This window comes from Sitophilus oryzae, unplaced genomic scaffold (genome assembly GCF_002938485.1).
Source record: "Sitophilus oryzae breed Bouriz unplaced genomic scaffold, Soryzae_2.0 scaffold_2006_pilon_pilon, whole genome shotgun sequence".
NCBI classification, from domain to species: Eukaryota; Metazoa; Arthropoda; class Insecta; order Coleoptera; family Curculionidae; genus Sitophilus; species Sitophilus oryzae.
The window spans coordinates 3,618,932-3,640,783 of NW_022146732.1; the positions used below are offsets into that span (position 1 = coordinate 3,618,932).

The window sequence follows — 21,852 nt, forward strand, 5'->3', positions numbered from 1 at the left end:
GTATTACTATCATTTTTTTGTCTTTTACCAAGAGAAAGGGCTGTTATTAGGGAAAAATGACGACACTTTCGACATTAAATTGGCATACCTATGTAAAATTGTAAGAGAAACCATCTTTTCCATTAAAGTTTTTCGAAATTCGAACAATTAACCCATTTTTAGTAGTTTATTTCTTCAAATTACATATTTGACAGATTCCGCAAAGCCACAGGTTATTTTATTACAGAATTTTTAGCCCTATTCAATGCAAAAACCTCATCTTGTGCAAAAACCATCGTTTTTGTAAACTGTAACACTGTATCTATGACTTTAATTCAGGAGCAATTTGCTATCACATGCATATTATTTCATTCAAGTAAAACGCGTTCTGAATTATCCAATTTATTGTTTTTATAAAATCATAATTTAAACTGCCATTAGATGAGATATCGCAGTTATTAACAGTAAATTTAATTGATTTAATTAAGGTATTACCGTGATGGTTTTCTTATATCTGTTTCATATTACCACAGCATTTAATGTCGTTTTTGCCTTTCTTGCTAATAGCTTAATGAAACTGAAAACTATTAGAAACCAATTTATATGCAAATCGGGAGAAAATAGTTAAATTTAAATATATAGACCGGTGGCAATCAAAATGATGATTATTTATGATAGGTAGTTATATTTAGAAGAAAAATTGAATTAGATAAATTCAATAAATTAAAAATTAATTATTAATAATCATTAATAGTTATTTTTTATACAAGACAGTGTCAGTGACAAGCGAGAATTAATTTCGGGAGGCGTTAATGCAATTTTATCGTCGTGTATAAAACAATATTTTTTTCCATAGCGAGTTACGTTTTAAAAAATATTCCGAAATTATTATTTCAAAGAATTTATTACGAGTAGAAAAAACATTGTGCTGGGTTGGCGTTGGTTTCTATGTAATTTGACAAATAAATAAAGCTGTCTCTTTAGTTTTCAGTTTTGAGTCAATATTTTTTAAGTCTCTTTCGTGTCGATTGCTGATTGAATTGGAGCCAGAAATGGCTCAAAACGAAATAAGTAAATTACCAACAGATATTCAGGCTGAGGCGCGACAAACGCCATATCCAAACTACTTCCATTTAAATCCCGAATAACTTCCCGAAAGGAATAAAAAAATTCAAAAATGGAAGCAATAAAAAAACGTGCGAAAAGAAATAAAGTTTTTAACCAATCCTCGCTGTTAAAGTATCATTTAATCTACCCTTCCAGTTAAAGTATTATTTTATCTATTATTTTTGATAGATATAAGGCAATTTTAACAGTTGCTATGCAAAGAAATGAATTTTTTATATTGTCAATGACATCGCAAAAATTACTACTTATGTGACGTTTGTTAAAAAAAATGCATATTTTCTTCTTTTTGAAGCTTCTAAGATATATATTTTTTTATAAACATTTTTTTATCATTCATTATCAATAATTGTATTTTAATCTGTTTCATGTTTCGTATCCTATATTATATCAAAAAAAGATGTTACTTGGGTTTTAAATCAGTCATAAATCTCTACAAACGACAAACGACTTGCCAGGGCCGTTTTGCCAATTAAACTATAAAAAAGCGACAACCGACTTGAAAAACTTTCACCGAGAACACGACAGAATTTTACGGCCCACAGCCATAAAGACGAACCCGGGTTCATAAATCATCGGATCTCCGTTCTCTGTTTGGACAATTTTGCACAATTCGTAATAATCTCGACGACTAGCGAACGCCGCTCGAAAATTTGCATTTTATTTCAATAAAACGGCTTATCTGAAACATGTGCACCGTTTTCAGGAGGTACAGTATAATAATAATCGTCGTAGTCGGTATAAACAGATGTGCCTCACTGGTAAAAACAAGGTTTTCAGCTTTCAAGGCGCCCGAACGCTGTCGAAAAGGAAACACCTTGTCTGTTTGAGATCTATAAATCAATTGAGTGTTGCTTTAAAGAATGAGTATTTTTTTCGAATGTTAAATTTGGATATTTTAGGATTTCTTAAAATTTCGGAAAAGAAATGATGTCAGAGAAAATCAACAATAAATCTCTAGAATGGTGGAGAGACAGGCAAAAAAGTTCATAGTAGAACATTCGTCAATATTCACAACACACCTGATCAGCAAAGACAGAAAGACTGTCAAAGCTATAATGATAATGGGCAGAAACGTCTGTCCAGCAGTTAAAAGACCATACCATAACTTGGTATACTGATGCTTCCAAAACCAATGCGGGAACAGGGATAGGAGTATTTGGGTCGAGAAATAAATACTCCGAACCAATGGGCAAAATCTACGCTATCGAAAGATGCGTACAACTTATCATAGATAGGAACTGTCGGAAACAAGAAATAGCCATCTTATCTGATAGTCAAGCAGCGTTAAAAGCGATCAACTCGGTATCAATCAATTCGAAATTGGTCATAGAATGCATAGAGAAACTGAATAAATTAGTAGTAGTTGAACCAAATGTATGACTATAAATGCATATTTTTCGAAAAAAAAACTCGTATTTTCCTTAAAACAAAAAATTAAAAAAAAACACCAAATTGTTTTTTTCTAATTTCAATACAGATTAGTCGTACATAGTTAAAATTTCGATTTTTCAAAAATTGTAAATTTTCGGTAAAAAAATTCTTGACCAAATTTGTACACTATTATAAAACACTCTGTATACGAGAATTCGCTAAATATATTTTCGAAAACCGCATAGCATCTTAATCACAATCGATGCGTCTAAAACCTGGCCCAAACCTCATCCCAAAATAGGAGAGAGAAAAGAAGAGCATTTATTGTTTACAATCCCGCAATTTTGCTGATCCGCGGGATTGATTGCTATAATCCCGCAGGTTTGCGGGATTGAGATTTTGGTGCGGGATTGCATTCTCTAATTACGATAATAGTCATCGAAGCCACCTCGTGATATTAAAAAATAATATCACAACATAATGATAGTTGAAAAAATTGCAAATTGTTGGTGGCAAGTTCATTTGGCTGTTAAAAATTAACCAAGACGTGTGTTGACATAAGTCAAAAAAGAAAATACTCAGGAGACATGGACATCTAATCGAAAAATAATATTTTAGAAAAAGTTACTAAGGAATTTACTGCACAAGGTAAAAACAACCCATCAATTAACCCTGTATAATAAGCCCAACACTTAAGTTTATAATAAACGGATTTTAGGAATTAAAGCTAATACATTTCTATACAGTTTGCTTAAATAAAAATCATGAAAATAGAGCTGAAAGTAAAAAAAAGTATAACACTTTAAACTTGACTTTTTGTATCAATTTTTTTGTAAAATTACTTAAATTTTTTTCAGTGTACAGAATAATTCAGGTCTGCATGACAAAGGTCCGTTATTATTATATTCTCTGGCTATCTGTTATTCGTTCTCTTTCGGTCCCTGTGATCTTACAAGCCCGATTGGCCAGTCTAAATCTAAAAATTCACTGTTGTCGGCGTTCTCCTTTTCGACATAATTATGTAGGTGTCGAGGTTAATCTAACGGTTCTATCTCGAAAATTATACGCTGCGCCGATCTTTGGACTGTCGGGATGCGTGCGTGTATCATAAATATAAAAAAATAAAATTGAGTGCAGTGGCGGTACATTAATAAGTGAATATTTGAGACTTCTGATATCAGGAACTTCAAAAATTACATCGGCGTGCAATATCCGAAGACACCAAATTTTAGTAGAGATGATTTTTTCCTTTTTCTCAGCTTATTCAACCATTTCCAATTATGGTGTAGTTTCCCTCACATATTTAGATACTCTCTTTGTAGCTAGGCCCATTGTTTGGCCATAAAATTCACTTCAACTGAAGCAGCGATTAACTCTGCTTTCGAGTCCTTAAGTAACGTTTATTAAATTCTGTAATTCGTACTTTAAAATTGGTACACCATCCTCAATAATTTGTACCGATCTGTATTATATGGCATTCTTTATTTCGAACCATATAATAAACATCAAAACGTATATCATTTGTTTTATTGCATTAAGAACCTTTAATTAAGAATGCATTTTTCTCGAAATGTTTAATATAAATAAAAAAATATCCTCTAGTATAGACAATCCGGGGATATACTGTATGTCATGAGTTAAGTCAAAAAGTGTTCATTAGCACAATGATTTCTAAACATCAATTCACTAACTACTGTAATTTTGACTTTGATCGAATAACTATCATTCTATATATTTGAATAATAAATTCGTATATTTCTAGCTTGAACTTACGTAAAAATCAACGTGTAATAAATAAAACAGCGTTCTCCAGCAGTGTTTCGACCCACCTGACCAAATAAGTAAAGTGAAATCAAAGAAGTTGCGTGATGCGAACCTACGAAAGAGACCACCTCCTAGCTAGCCTATTTCGTTTCTAATAGGACGCCATTTCTTAATATTCTTGGTTATGTAACTATCCCACGGCCATGACTTAGGCAGCCTTGGAGAAAATAATGATAGCATACCTAACGAACCGTTTTCAATCATGTAAATATTTTTTTTTGTGTAAATTAAATTTTTAGGACAAGAAAATAGTTTAATAATATATCCTATTTCGGAAAACACTTCTTTTTAGTTTCAAAGTCAATATCTGTTTCTCCAAGAGTCATTTGGAAGATATGCAATATTGTCTTATGCCGGGTCCAGACCAAGCAGACAAAACAACGACAAAACAGAAACATTCATGTTTTACGATAAAATTGCGACAAATCCAATACATTTCTGCGACATTTTTGTTTCATTTTTGTTTTGTTTCAAAATTCGGAAACTTTTCAATGTCCCATCTCGAGTCGGTAAAGATCAAAGTGTCTATGTTTTGTTCGTATATTTGTAGACAACCTAACCAGTGAAATCACACATGATTAATAAAACTCATTCGCAACAACTAAACTTTTGACTTTGTTGTAGTTTTGTCCTTGCGGTATGGACAATTTGTCTCAAATTTGTCTTGTTAGAATTCCCCATTTTTTGTCGCAAGTTTATCTTGTTTTTGTCTCAAAATCGTGTTTTACTTTTTGTTGCCTTGGTCTGGACCCGGCATAAGATAGGCATAACGAAAGTTTACGGCTTATTGTCTAAAATATTGCAGCAAGAACAAACATTATTCTTAAATAAAAAGGCCAATGTATGTGAACCCTTATTTTGGAGATTCAATAACTCCATCCAAAATATCATTGTTTCCTCCTTTTAATCTCTTGTAATTCCGTGATCTGGGTAAACGCCGATATTTACGATACGTATTTATTTTCTAAAAAACATCCTGTTACCTGTTACTGACATTAGGTTGTTTTGCTTAGTACTGTATCCTTAATAATTAAAAATCACATATACAATAGACTAAATAACTGCTTTAAAAAGGACACTTTAATTACCATGTCCATCTTTAGTACAAATGATATTCAGGCTAGGATACATACTAATTCGTAGGGCTTTTGAGACAGTACTAAAATTGGCTCGCAAAGATAAAATTTCGTCTAGAAGCAAATATATTTTTCTCCCAGTGTCGTTTTATTAAAACGTTTTTTTACGTAATGTAAATATGAGGGAAATAATAGTGTTTTAAGATATACTAACTAGTTTTTCAAAAAACATTACAGTTCTGTTTGTAGCTTAGAAAGTATACAGAATTTGTAAAATACACCTATTTGTAGTTGACTTTTTGAAATGTTAATAAACATGCAGTATTCAATGCAGAATGGCCAGATGGGGTTATTTAGCCGTATTTTAGTTACTCTTTAATAACATGTAGTAGAGATAACTTTATTTTTGAAAATGACGAACTACATTACACAATGTGAAGATATGAGGAATGTACCAAAATTATGCTGCATTCACAAAGATATCAGTTTACTGTCCTTTATTAGCCGACGATATCAACAGGTATGGTAGGCTATTAAGATCGGCAAAAAAAAGTTTTTTTAATTTCACCCAAAATGAGTTATTTGGCTCATAAATGACCTAAATACAAAATATTTTCATGGTGTCTGTCACCCGAGAATCGGAGGTTGGTAAGGGGGAATGGGAGGGGGTTAAAAATTTAAAAAAATCGTAACTCCAAAATTACAGTAGCTAGCGAAACGTGGTTTTCAATTTAAGATTAGGAATAATATTTGCAACTAAATTTGTAACATCAAAATCAGTCAAAGTCGCAGTTTTTGAGATATTCCGTGTTTCCGTAGTCCGTTTTTGAGAAAATCCGTGTGGAGAACTTCAAACTCCCATCGGACGCGACCCCAGGTGGCGCAAATAACCGCAGAATAAAATTGGAAAAATGCCTTTACTTTGAAACTAAAAGAACTACCTACCAACTTTTTATTAACATATTTTAGTATGGGCGGCTATAATACGGGCCTCCCGGCGCCAATTTTTTTTCTTCTGATTACCTACATTTTAACAAAGGAACAAATTTGCAACCAATGTTATTGGCCAACTAGTGCTTGTACGTCTATACAGAACTTCGTTGTTCTTTATGTAGGTATGTTATACCTTTCTTGTTCGATCCTTCTCTATAATTTTCTTGTCAAATCATTTTTCTTCTTTCGTACTTCCTTCTTCGAGGGATAATTGAGAAAAATGAAATATATATATACGCAGCTACAGACCTGGTGGTACAGATTATCACGGTACCTACAGAGTGAAATATAATTGACGTCCAGCAAGAATATGGGGGTATTAATGATAAATATATATAATTTTTACATAAGCAAGTTTTTATGGCATACATTTCTGTTTCTTGAAATAAAAATATACTATAATATTGAAGCTAGGAGTTGGGTAGAGATATATAGATATCTATGCTTTTATTTGTATTATTAAATTTAATAATCGAAATACAAAAGTAAGAACGTAAACGGTTTTTGTAGACGTATCTTAAATCTAACTTGTATCTAACTTGTTTTTGTAGACGTATCTAAAACTAACAGCGTTTTCAGATGGAGCAGACCGTACGCGCGGAGCGTTCGCGCGGATTTTTTTTCAGTATGGCTCATCCGGACGGAGCATATGCGACACATGTGAAATCGTTCATATAAACTCAAAGTACTTGCACAAAGTCGCGGACGGTCCGTCGCGGACGCTCCGCTCCATCTGAAAACGCTGTAAAGTGTTCTCGAATAGTTGAATTTAAATATTTTAAATAGTTTTTTTCTTTAATCATTGTATTTTTTTTGCTCCCGACGACGGAAAGAGATAAACTTTCCGAAACGTTAAGCATTTTCTTTGTTCGTTAGGCAAATTTGTATATCTGTAAACTGTTGGATTAACGCAAAGTGTTTACAAAAAATAACTATTTTATTTTGTAGATTTTCTTGCAGTGGCGAAATACCCATATAGGATTTTTTGGATAGATGAATCCACCACATAGGTATAGACATTTTTTTTACAAAAGTAAACTTCAACGCCTCCACAAGGAAATGATACAATTGGCTTAATAATCATGTGGGGAGATAATATTTGACATTTTCTCCCGTGTTCCAATGCATCACACGGTATATAACTAGCAAAGAACTACCATACTTACGAAATTTAAACCGAGGTCGACGACTGAACTAACGAGTTACATTCTGCAACCCCTAAAAAACCTCTGTCCAAATGCAAAAAAACCTTCTTTAACTAAAACTAGCTATTGAACATGAGATCATAAATCAATTCCCTAAATACATAGACACCATTTGTGGCCTGTTAAAGAGCAAGCAAAAGAGAAATTTGTTTCACATGGACTCGAACAGGAAACGGAGTCGACTTTTTTATGAAACGACGAGGGTATGGCCTCTTAACAATGGCCAAAAGTCTATTTTACTTCAATTTCAGGTAGCAAAAACACGCTTGCTTCAAAAATAACTGGAAACTGACAGTCCTGGCTGTGAAAAGAATATTTTGAGTTATTTATTGAACTCTTTTGCAATTCTGTATTTCTAATTTAGAGCCTTAATGTATCATTATTATAAACTAACATAGATACTGTTGATACTGGCGTGAATACAGCTATGTTTAGCTAAGTTTAACTTCATGCAATATAACCCTAACAGAAGGTCAACGATTTAAAATAAACGTGCTTGTTAAAAAATAAAGTGTTCTTTAAAAGTTGAATTTAGACATTTTCACCAGAGTTTTTCTCTGTGTTTTTTTAATTTTTACTAGTAAAAAGCCACTTTCAAGCTGGTTTCCATTTGGATTCAAAGCAGTTTGTTGTTTTACAAAAAATACATTTTTGTTTTGTAGATTTGCCTCTCAGTGGTGAAAACCCCATACTGTTTTAAGGATTCAAGTGTGTTTTAAACTACTTATCTAGTAATATTATTACAGTCGGGCATTGGAATCTTTTGTTTTACAACAGCAAAATAAAACACTAATATAAGGGTACACATAAGGGTACACTAACACATAATTCACCACAATACACCAAAGTATTTTACTTTTGCACTGGACGCGCATTTCGCTAACCATGTTAGCATCATCAACTGATGTCACCTGCTAGTGATGCTAACATGGTTAGCGAAACGCGAGTCCAGTGAAAAAAAGTAAAGTGTTTTGGTGTATTGTGGTGAATTCGTGTTTTAATTTGCTAAAAATATTATTTGATTTTTTTTTTACTTTAGTGTACTTATGCATTTTCTTTTTGTTACAGGTGAGTCCTCAAGTTTCATACCAGAAAAATATTTGTAAGTTATTATTAGCTATAGTTTTAATTATTTTTTAGCATTTATAAAAATATTTTTTCAAATATCAAAGTATTAATTTTGTGACGCTATTGTCAATATAAAAAGCCGTTTTAATACATCGGCATAAAAGTAAAGCACTTTTACGCCTAGGCGTTCGAATGACTTTTTAGATTGTCAATCACGTCGCAAAAATAATACTTTGTGACGTTTTAAAAAATATCATTTTTATTCCTAATAAAGCAATATACCTACTATTTTCGTCTTCAGCAAATACACATGTATAAATATATATGTTCCTAAGACAAAAAAAAATGATTCATGAGAGCGAACCCTCCTGCAGTTGAAATTTATATCGTGGGGATCTTGATTGCGCTTCAAGGACACTTAATAACATTAGTAACATGACACTCGACAACACTAAGGGTGATGCACTAGTCATACGGACGATTTAGTTTGATATTTAGACGTGTAATCGAGCAAGACAGAATGGAGCATGAAAATTAAATGAACAAATTAATTACAGCTGTTTTAATTTATGTGTATTAAGTTGTGACAAACAAACAAGTAAAACTCTTATAAAGTGTGCATTTTTCTCAAAAAATGTTCCTTATGTAAAGACAATCCGAGGATATACTCTATATAAAGCTATACCGAGTGTTGCATCGTCGAGCGGGACATAGGAAATCCCATGTAAATTTTAATGGGGTCAATTATTGACTTCCCTAATTATTTTAGAGAATAATTCTATTTATAGGTTTATTGAAGAGCACTAAAACCCACATTCAAAAGAATAACTTTAGATATTTTTGATTAGCCCGTTTACGAGTTATCGCCGATTTCTTTTTAAATATTTCTCCTTTCTTATGGCCCTGTATTTACTTATGAGCACCAGTCAAGGTAAAAGATAACTGTCAAATGAAGTTGTCATTTAATAGTATCTAAATTAATAAGTTATTGAATATTGTAATAATACTATAATTAACCTTGTAATTGATTACTTTATTTTACTTTAATGCATATTAATTTGTATTTATAAATACATCTTTAAGATTTCCGATGTAGGAATGAGTTTTCAATAATAATAAAGCAATAAATAGGTAAATTTCTGAAATGACAATTTCATTTGACAGTTATCTTTTACCTTGACTGGTGCTCATAAGTAAATACAGGGCCATAAGAAAGGAGAAATATTTAAAAAGAAATCGGCGATAACTCGTAAACGAGCTAATTAAAAATATCTAAAGTTATTCTTTTGATTGTGGGTTTTAGTGCTCTTCAATAAACCTAAAAAGAATTATTCTTTAAAATAATTAGGGAAGCCAATAATTGACCCCATCAAAATTTACATGGGATTTCCTATGTCCCGTCCGACGATGCAACACCCGGTATATTCAAAATTAAAAGTTAACACTAATTAATAATTAATAGCTATTTTAATTAATTAATTATTAGGGTAATAAATTCATATTTATTTTATTTACTAATATCCGTTTTCTCTTATCTCCAAATTTGTCTTACAGTTATTAATATTAATTCATCTGTTATAACGCACAATATCCAAAATTGGCACAGTCCCACTTGTTATAAGCCCATAAACAAGATAAACCGTAATCGTCCTCATAAATATCGCACCTCATAAAAAACTCATAAAACCCTACTTCCTTCTCTCTTGCTGCCATATTTCTATCATCGGCACCCATATTTCCATATTTTTCGCCTAAATGCCGGCATGGGTCTATCATAAATTATCTGTTTATTAGGCTATTTATATTGCCATTCAACTGATTTTTATAAGGCAATAAAATATTTGAACTTGAACTGAAAATGGGTAAATCTATTATTATAATTTTTATATTATAAAGACGTATTTTATTCTTAAATATGAATATAAATAAATAAATAAATGCCTTTATTGTCAAAAAATTTTACAATTTGTAGACAAAGATAAAGTAAACAAACAAAGTAAGCAGACAAACAAACAAAAGAGAATACAAATCATTATACAAATTACATTGTAACTCATATTGTTTAAAATAAACATTTATAAATGTTTACAATGTCAAAGAAAAAAAAAATAAAAATAAGATTCAAAAATACTTAGTAAGTTTATAGTAAACAACTTTGTAAATAAAAGACTCCCTAGTGTACGTGTATACGAGCCCTAACAACTAAATGTTCGGACAAACAAAAATTTATTAAAAACCTTTATTCTCATTAACTGAATTATTTACATTTAGGAAATACATTAAAAATATATTAAAATCTAACATTTCTAACGAGTATTCAAATAGTTTAGTTTCTATAAACATTAAAATAAACTGTAGGCCAATAAATAAACAAAAATATTGCACAATATCGTGACAACTAAATGTTCGGACACTTCAAAAAATAACTGTTCTAATATGGCGTTACATCGGCATGAACTTTTGCAACAACTGCAAGCCTGTTTGGCATTGTTTTTATTAATGATTTACATACGCGAGACTAAAAATTTTGCCACAATTCACTGAATATCATCGTCAAATCGTCAGCGGTTTCTTGGGGATCGTGAATCGAGGCACAATTATTTTTGTTTTGTTTTTTGCCACATGTCTCGATAACATTAAGGTCCGGACTGTGCGAAGGCAATGAAGGGACCTTGATGTTCATGTCCTGAAACCATTTTTTTGTAGTTTTAGACGTATGGAATGCCCCGCCATCGTTGAACTTGCAGATTGCGATTAGAATTATCAGCGTCGGATTGGAACTTCTGATGTCACAAACTACAAAAATGACATTAAGGTAAAATATTTAATTATTTCCCAATCCGACGCTAATTATTCTAATTGCAAATGCTCGCATTACATGTGCACATGAGCCAACTTAATATCGATATAATAAATATAACCGAACACCGCTAGAGTGTCTATTTGATAAAGATTGCCTCAAAAGGACAGTGAAATTTCTTAAAGGCATTATGATTTGAAGGTGTATGTCCAAAATAGGCCCAGAAAAGTATGAGGTAGTAGAAGGCATAATTGATGCGTCAAAAAATCAAAAATTTTGAAAAATATTCTTGTGTTAAGTGGGAAGGTCCTTGTAATCAATTGTTCTGGTAAAGACCAGGACAATAATTTTATATTTCAACAGGATGGCGGGGCATGTCATACGGCTAAAACTACTAAAAAATTGTTTAGAGACATGAACATCGAGGTCCTTAATGTTATCGAGATATAAACATAGGTACATGGCATAAAACAAAACAAAAATTCTGCCATGATCTTCAAGAAACTGTTGCCCATTTGACGATGATATTAAATGAATTATGGCAAAATTTTACTCTGGTATATGTCAATTATTAATAAAAACAATGCCAAACAGACTTGCAGTGGTTGCAAAAGTTCATGCCGATGTAACGCCATATTAGAACAGTTATTTTTTAAAGTGTCCGTGAACATTTAGTTGTCACGATATTGTGCAATATTTTTGTTTATTTATTGGTCTACAGTTTATTTTAATGTTTATAGAAACTATTTAAATACTCATTAGAATTGTTAGATTTTAATATATTTTTAATGTATTTATTAAATGTAAATAATTAAGTTAATTAAAAGAAAGGTTTTAAATAAATTTTTGTTTGTCCGAACATTTAGTTGCTAGGGCTGGTATATACTTGTTCCAAAAGTATGTTATTAATGTTTAAATTACCACTCAGTACTACGTTTGTCATGTATTCTGTCTTTTATTTAGTATTCTAATCAACTAAATATTGATAATTTACAGTGAAGGTCGACTGATTAAAAATGCATCGATATTTTTAATCCTAATCCTGCTAAAACGTCTCGCACTTTAGTACAACAAAACGGCAAAACTACGAGCGCGGAAAATAGAAGGGTGTCCCATAATATTAACGTGGTAGGAGAGCGGCAAGAGTAGCGTTTCCACGACCGAGCGAAGCGAGAGCGAACATACCCGAAACCCACCAGTCTAACAGAGACGGCAACACGTTCCGCGTGCGTGCGACGTCTGAATACGCTGACAGCTCGCCGGTGCCGTTGCCGGCGCTCGGCCAATCAGCGCGGCGCATTGGACGACCAAACATCACGGCGGCCGTGCCGCTTTTCAATTTTGACAGTTGCGGCCATCAAAAGAGCGCGTAAGTTCGGGATTTACCAGTGCGCCGCGTGTTGTATATTTCCTTAAATAAAAACAACTATTTTTCGCGTATTTTTGTTTTCGGATAAAGAAAAAAATCTTTAGAATATATAATAAACGTGTTATAATGTGAAGTAATATTAAAAACAAAAAAAAATTATAGTGTAATGAATTGAGTTTAAACAAAAAAATAAATTGAGACAGTGTATTAGTGTGTATATAATTTTATTTATGAGAAAAAAAGGGAGGTATATGAGGAGGTGATTAAGAAAATGCAGTGGTGCAAGTTTGGGACTACTTGTGTGGTCTGTTATGTGAAGAATGTGGATCGCTCTGATTGATATATCAGTGGGAATGCGAAATGTAACGCTGAAGGTAATGATCTTGTCTGAGAGTTTAATTGATTGAATTTATTTACTAATTTGTTGAGCATGCTATAAAAATTTATCTCAAAAGAATCTAAAAGTAATTATATTTGTTTTTCAAACGTCACAAAAATATTAATTTTTGCGACAATCACAAAAGTACGAAAATATATTATTAAACTGACATAAAGTGTCAAATTCAACGAGTGTAACCATACTTTTTTCGATATATAATTACTTACAAGGTTTTACTTTTTATTTTTTTATATTATTTTCAACATTTGAAATTGTTTAAATGATTATTGTGATCTCAATTTGGAGTAAAATGACTTTTTGTACACTTATCTGTAATTTCAAACGCACCTACAGCCTCACTACAAAAAGTATTATTTTTACTTCTAATAAAACAATATACTTTTTTTCAATTTATATTTTATTTTTATTCAATTATAAGTACGATATTATTTTTTTGAAATAGTTTATTAATTTACTTACAAAGATTTAATCATTATGTGATTTTGTTTTGTAAATTCATTCTGAACTATTCCTAAACCACATGAGTTTGCTTTTAAAATTCTCATATCTCATAATATATTATTTATATATTTTTAGATATTTGTGAGTTACTTATATATAAAATACCTTTCAAACATAACTATATCAATAACTAGTATATTTTAATCCAACCATAGAATTTCTAATATTGAAAGAACCATATGAAAGAAAAATATAAAGTGTGTATCATAGCGTAAAAGATTATGCACAGAAGGACAAAAAAATAAATCAAAAAAAACACAGACTCTTAGTACTACTATAATTTTTATTTTTATCTAATGATGTGCAAAATAAAAGCTTTTTATATTTAAAGAAAGGTAATATAATTTAGTCACAAGGATAATGAAAATTTAAAAATATTTGGTTTAATATTATTGAAAGAAATTTGAATATTAATTTTAATTTTTTAAAAACAGTTATACAAAAAACATATTATTAAGAGTTTAACGTAGAATTTAAAATTTAAATAATATACAGTGTGTTCTGTGAGCTTGCTAAAATCGTCATTTGCATATATCTATGCTAAAAGTATATTTTATGAAAAAAAGTTTCAACCTTATATTTTTTATATTAACAATTAATATTTTACAATATTTTTACATCTTATTACCCGTATCGTTGTATATTTTCAGTCTTATCAATACGTTTAAAACAAACTTCGATTAATACTAAATCTTATAACATAATAACAGAAATAAAAAATAATTACAGAAGATAAATGTTTCTTCGTCTTTGATTGTTATTTGTTTATTGTTTAATTAATCAATAATCTTTAATTAAACTAAGAAACACTGCACAGAATGTAAATATACCATAAAATATTTATGTTAACTTTGACACTTCCTAAGCATAAACAAAACGATATGTTTTAATTTATTGTAGCGAGTTTATTCGTAAAAGAGCGAAACATTTTGTTACAGAACTAGCTAAATAATTTTGAATTGAAAATTTCAATATAATATAAGGATAATTTATCATTTTAAAAGTTTATTCATATAAATTATATAAATTTTAAATCTCTGAAAGAGGGATACCAAACAGTTTTATAAAGTAGACTAGATAATTCGATATACGTAATTTTGTGTAGAACATTGTGATTAATGGGAGGGGATCTATTTAGTTCTAAAATTGATCTTTTTAAAATAATATAAAATAATAATAAAATAAATTTTTATTTTTTTTTTCAAACGTCACAAAAGTATTAATTTTTGCGACGTGATTGACAATATAAAAAAGCCATTTTAACGTCTAGGCATAAAAGTACGAAAATATATTATTAAACTGACATAAAGTGTCAAATTCAACAAGCTTAACTAATTTGGAAAGTTTAAAATTGTTTAAATTTTTTTTTTTTTAAATAGCATGTTCTATTTGAGGTAAAAATAACTTTTTGTGTCAACAATAGAAGTATCATTTTTAATCCTAATAAAACAATATACTATTATTCTATAAAAATATTGTCTATCCACTTGTTATACTGAATGATTATAGTTAAATAACTTGTTCAAAATAATTGAGTCTTTTAATGTCTGGACAAGCATTCAAAAAATAAATCTAAATAATTTCAATTTTCACGGTTTTGGCTCTGCCTTTCTACAGCCCTATGTGTACCTATGGATGTATCACTGAATGTAATGAACTAATAGCAACTGCCTCTGTATAAAAACCGGTTTTTCGTTTTGATAAGTCGTTTGGTGATGTTACAGGCCGAGGAAAGGAGTTTATAGAAATATATGAGTAGATATTATGTATCGTTGATATTATATATTGTAAAAGAGGTGTCATTAGTATAGAATGCCACTGTATGTCTTCATTTGATTGAGTGAGTTTCTTGATAGTGTCAATTGTAAATGTCTTTAGTTAAAATAATATTGTCGTTAATGCTATACAATTTTTTATTAAACAATATGTGCTTTAGTTCATTAATTTGATATTTATTTATTAGAATTTAGGTATAAACAAATTCATAGAAATTTTTTGATATACATCTACATATATAGAGTAACATTTAACGGTTAAGCAAAAAATATTTAGATGTTGTCTGTTTTGTATTGGATTTCACATTCATCTACAATAACAATTTTTAGGGTAGATTTTTTTACCTTAAAAGCCATTTTAAGTTTATTAAAACAAACTCTTTTTAATTTATTAGATCCGATGAACCTAATATCAAAATTGATCCTTTTATTATAGAATATACAAATTAAAAAGGTAAATTATCAAAAATAATGCATTATAATCTTCGATATAGATTTTTAAAAAAATATTTTTGTTTTAGTATTTTATCGCAAACCATACTTAATAACAGGCATTTTTTATCTCTAATTACTTGAAAACATTTTTAATTTGCCTGTGTTACGTGTGTTGCATAATTGACCTAAATAGGGTAATAGAGAAAACGTTGAAAATTGCTATTACAATTCTTTTTCGGTTAAGTTCATATAGATACGTATAATATATTGTTTTTACCAGCCTGGAACATTTATAAAAAAACATCTACGTTTAAGAAATTTATTTTAACAAGCAGTGAGTTGCATAGCAGGAATATATTGGTGGCATTGAAAATAGAAACATGTGCTAGAGAAATTCCTAGAAAATTAGATTATCAGTTATAAATATTGCAAGGCAATAAATAATATACAGCGGAGCTGCATTAGTTTTAAAGCAACCATACATAAGATTGATCAATTATATAAATAGTTTTTTATTAAACATTTTTTTGCTTCATAATTTTGATTTACTGAAAATTGAATATGGTGTTTGATGAAACATTTAAGTGATATATTTTGTATATTTTTTAAGCCCTAGCGAAACAAGGTATTAGCCTTATATAGAAATTAAATAATATATACAGTGGTGGCCAAAAGTATGGAACCTTTTTACTTTTTAAAATATCACAGAAAATATCGCTATGCTTAAACTCTCAGGAATGTAAATGAACAGCTTATCAGCAAATAAAAGTATTCCAAAAATTACACAGCGAAAAAAATCTGTTTAGCAGTTTTTGTAGGAGAACAATAGATTTCTTGTGGCCAAAAGTATGGAAACCATAAATAAATACATTAAAATTATTTAGTTTAAGCTGATAAACGGTACGATTTGCTTCAGATAAATATAAACATCATGCCCAAGTCTAAATATTTCTCTACGGATTTAAAAATAAAATAGTTGAATTATACAAGAGCGGTTATAAACAAATTCAAATAAGTAAAAATTTAAACATTTTAAAAGGCACCGTTTCGAAAATAATTCGTAAATTTAATAAAACAGGGAAGGTTTCAACAGCTTTTAAGTCAGGAAAACCAAGAAAGTTGTGCAACAGGACAATGAAAGTAATGAAGAGAATATCAATGGGAGATCCAAAAAAACATCCACAGACATTTCTCGAGAAATGGGTGAAAGGGGAATATCGGTGTCTGCACGCACGGTGAGAAGAAGGTTGGATGACATGGGACTTTTTGGAAGAGTTGCGGTGAAGAAACCACTAATACCAAAGAAATATAGGATGGCCCGCTTTAAATTTGCTCAAGATCATCTCACCTGGTCTTATCAGAAATGGAATACTGTACTGTTTAGCGACGAAAGTAAGTTTCAACTGTTTGGTAGTGACGGGAGACGTTATGTCCGAAGACCAAAAGGTACACGGTACAGCCATAAATACCAGATGCCCACAGTAAAATATGGGGGTGGGAGTATAATGGTATGGGGGTCAAAGACATATTGGAGAATAATATGCTGCCTCATGCTGATGAAGAAATGCCACTCAGATGGTTGTTCCAGCAAGACAATGATCCCAAGCACAAATCTCGGTTTGTTCAAAATTGGTTAAATGAACATAATGTTCCACTAATGGATTGGCCCTCACAGTCTCCGGATCTTAACCCTATAGAAAATGTATGGGACCATTTGGATAGCAAAATTCGAAGCCATTCTATTTCAAATAAAAATGAATTATGGGAAGTGCTAAAAACGGAATGGGCGGCCATTTCCAGTAAAGATTGTACGAGATTGATCGATTCGATGCCACGAAGATGTAGAGAAGTAATTAATTCAAAGGGATATTCCACTAAATATTAGTAATTTTTATATTATCTTGAATTTTAATAAACATTCTTCTTAAGTTTCCATACTTTTGACCAAGAAAATATTCATAATTTTTTATATATTTTTTGATAGCTGTAATTTTTTATTTAAATGTATTAGGTTTTGTAGGAAATTATTTGTAGGTCACGATTATATAAGTCGTTTTATTTCATATTTTAATTTCTCAGCATAAATGACAAATTAAAAAAGTTTCCATACTTTTGGCCACCACTGTATATTCTACAACTACTCTATTCTATAATTTATTCCACTTTACAACTATTCCTTTAAATGGCGCTGTAAACATGAAAAGTAGTCTATGTTTACTATAGGTACCATCAATTTTTTTTCTTTAAACCATCGTACCGCCTTCTGGTAAAAAACGAGCCAGCCACATTTAAAAACGTCCATAGCTTCACACTTAAACATCAGAGATAAATCTCGCCCGAATTTAAGGTAATTTTTCCCTTAAGGGCCATAAATTATTTTAAACAGTGGCGCACAGATACGAGAAGGAGATCTCTTGATTAAGTCAGTTGTTGGGTGCCTTCCATTAGGTCATTACTATCTAGCGTTTTGTTGGAGGTTTAAGTCTTTTATTTTTTTACCTGAGCTGCCTATTTGTTTTTTTTTGAAGGAATTCCTTGTTCGATTAAGATATTATTATTTAATTTGTTATGTTTTTCGTTTTAATATTGAATGAAAATGAATACATAACTGAATGAATGGATTGATGAAAAAATAATTAAGTTAACTATACTCTTCGGCACAAAATTCCGCCACCCTAAAAATTTGACAAAGTTTGATGTTTTATAACTTTTTATTTTGTGATCACTTTTTTATGATTATGGTATGAGTGTGAAGATAAATTTATTGGCATTATTTTTTATTATTTTAATGACTTTTATTTTTCAGTTAGGTGGTTTTATACCTGGGTAAATCAAAACGTTGTTTTTGCAAAAAAATAAACACGCTGTGGAAAAAATGAGACGGGCATTTTGAATAAAAAACACTTTACTCTAATCTTAGATGTATTTCTAATTTCCAACGTTTCATTTCTTGAATTATCCCATAATCTCTATTCCTTTATGAGCGACACATTTTTAAGTAAAGTATTGATTTCAGAGATTCTTATTCTTATTGACAAAAACAATAATTTTATAATAATTTTAATAGCGTGTACGTCCACCTCTCGCAGCAATAACAGCTCGAGGTCTTCAGCGTATCGAATGAATAAGGGTAGTTATTTTTAGAAAACCCTTTACAAGAGCTAAGGATAGCATTAACGAATGATAAAATGTCAGTTTTAACAATATGGCTATATTTAAACTAAAATTATTATAATATTTCTGTTAACTGCATTATGTTTGTATGCATGGGTTTGCCTAATTTGTTCAGCTTTTCAAGATCATACGGTTAGTCTTGTAGATCTGGATGTGAATTTGAGTCGTTTAGGTTAGTATTTTGATGTATTTTTTGCTGGGTTTGCGCATCATAGGACATTAGATCGGTATTAGAAGGGATAATCAGACACACGAAATTCTATAAAGAATAGGTTTGTCGTGGGCGGCTTTCGGTAAACTAAAGCATATAGTGAAATCTGATATTCCAATATGTTTGAAAAGAAAGGCATTTAACCAGTGTGTCTTGCCTGTCCTCACGTACGGAGCTGAAACACTTACTTTGATAAAAAAAACACACATAGAATAATACAGGTCATGCAACGGAAAATGGATATAGGTCAATGTTGGGAGTTACACTTAGGGATAAAATACCCAATCATACCAAATCAAACATTAGTAAGGGATGCGGTGATATCTGTCTTACATCTTAAATGGAATTGGCCAGACCATGGTGGCTAGGATAACAGATGGACGGTGGACAAAGAGACTTGTAGAATGGAGACCAAGACACGAGGAGAAGCAGAGGACGACCTTCTAGTCGATGGGCAAATGATATTAAGAGAGTGGCTGGAAACTAGATTCAAGTGGCACAAAATAGAAAGAAATGGCTAGAGTTGAGGGAGGCTTTTGTTCAGCAGTGGAACAAGCTAAATGATGATGATGATGATGATGAATTCATTGAGCAATTCTCATATTCGAACCTGTTATTTTTGATATTGTCGCGACCTAGCTGGGGGTTGTTTGCTAGGGTCGCTATACCAAGTTCTCTCTCTCAATCAAAACAACCATTGGATAAAATATGCATTTATTTAATATAAGGTTTACAGTGTATAACAATGTTGGGAAATGCCAAGACTTAACGGTTTACTTAAAGAAGTACTTACAGAAACATCTTCACTCTGCGCTGTTTTCTACTAACGGACTGATAACGCGAATTACTGACCGTAATAATGCGACTCACATCGACGGACTAACTTCCGACTCTCTTCAGCATACATTTTTATATTTTCTATCCCTCGTGGTCATCGCCGGTTACGTCGTTCAATCTGTTTTCATCTAATTACATTCACCCGGCTATGACCATGAGGAAATCGAACTTTGGTAGCCTGCGTTTGATTATCGACCCGAGATTGTTGTATTTTAATTGTTTAATTATCATTGTTATTCAAAAACATATCTGGGTCGATGTCATGCAGGTAGCCGATCTCTTGGGCCTATATCAAATTGGTTTACTCGAATTATATTTTATTTACTAGAATTATATTATTTGTATTTTTTTCTCAATTTGATCTAAACCCAAGTTGACATCTATTTAAGTCTTGACAATATATTAAACCTTCTGTATATTTAACTAATTACCAGATTTTGACCTATTTGTCAATATTTTAGACGCAAGTCGTCTTCCTTCTGTTTCATTCCATCCCAAAATCTGAATCAATTTGAATAATAATTATGTTTAATTTAAATATACAATACGACCATAAATCATGACATAATTAGAAGCGGCAGTAACCCCTGTTTCCATTTTTTGCGCTCGGCATCATCATCAGTAACGGCACTCCATGGGAGAGAGGAGAGAGGATTGAAACCTCCACCGCGCCATGCATATGCATGGCTCTCGTTAGGACTCCCCTTGAGCTGCTAGGCCTAATCAGCCTGGGGATCCTTACACCGTATAAATCATGGCTGTATGTTTAGTTTATTCGTTATTTTTTTGCCTTCGACTGCGGACTTATAAATCAAAAAGGAGAGAGGACTGTGACGTGAGACGTGGTAAGACCACTAGTTATTTCCGTAGTTTTTGCTTATTTAAAACAGGGCTGTGAAATCTACATTCTGCTGTTAGAAATTTCGGTTTTATATTTGCTGTTAGCAATGGTCAAAGGACATCATTAATAAAAGAACTCTACAATATCAAAGTATTATTAAAATTGTGATTCTGAAAAAGATATTTCTTCTAATAGTACTGGATCCGGCTGCAGGATTATTATGCTCATCATATTTTTAATCAATACCTCAATTTTACGAATATTTATAAATAAGGGTAGATACTTTTAACAGGGTACCAATCAAAAAGTTACCGGAAATAGGGGTTGCCACAGTTCAAAGTTTTTCCTGCTACTTTATACGGGTCAGGCAACATTGCGTCGGGCATCTGTAGTTCCTATTATAAAAGACTTAGGAATTTTGGATAATTGTAAACCTAAAGTATGTATCAGGATGTATTTTGGGAAAATATTTTAACTTCTACAAGATGGCTCAAAAAAGTGTGAGTGGATCGGGATGATTTTTTTTAAATGGAACACCTTGTATGTTTGGTATTTACTATAGTTGGTCTGTACTAACTTTGCTATAAATGTCGTAATCTGAAAAAATACAGGGTGTTCAAAATTCTATGCCAAGCTTTCTGAAATATAAAATAGTTTTTCTTCGTTTTTTTTAATGGAACCGCTAAAAATTCTGAAATTCTTTAAATACAAATACTGTTCATTTTCTAATTCTCCATCTAACAAATAAATAATACATTTATATTATCTTCTTCAGTGCTGGTATTCTCAGAAAACAGCCTCAATTAACATATAAACATTAGGTTCTCAAAATTATACAGTGTATAATTTTAAATTACATTAAAAT

The 21,852-nt window shown here is 31.1% G+C and overlaps 1 protein-coding gene across 4 annotated transcripts in view; it reads left to right on the plus strand.

Annotated features, from left to right (window-relative positions):
• Positions 1–21,852, plus strand: part of LOC115883967 (homeotic protein antennapedia-like) — a 449,763-nt gene that overhangs the window by 315,708 nt on the left and 112,203 nt on the right. The window contains exon 1 of one of the 4 annotated variants that reach the window (XM_030902389.1): positions 13,016–13,187. The exons of the other annotated variants lie outside the window; for them this stretch is intronic. The gene's annotated coding sequence lies outside the window, so the exon portion shown is untranslated. Of the gene's footprint in view, positions 1–13,015; positions 13,188–21,852 lie in introns of those variants that run through there. 4 annotated transcript variants of the gene reach the window in all.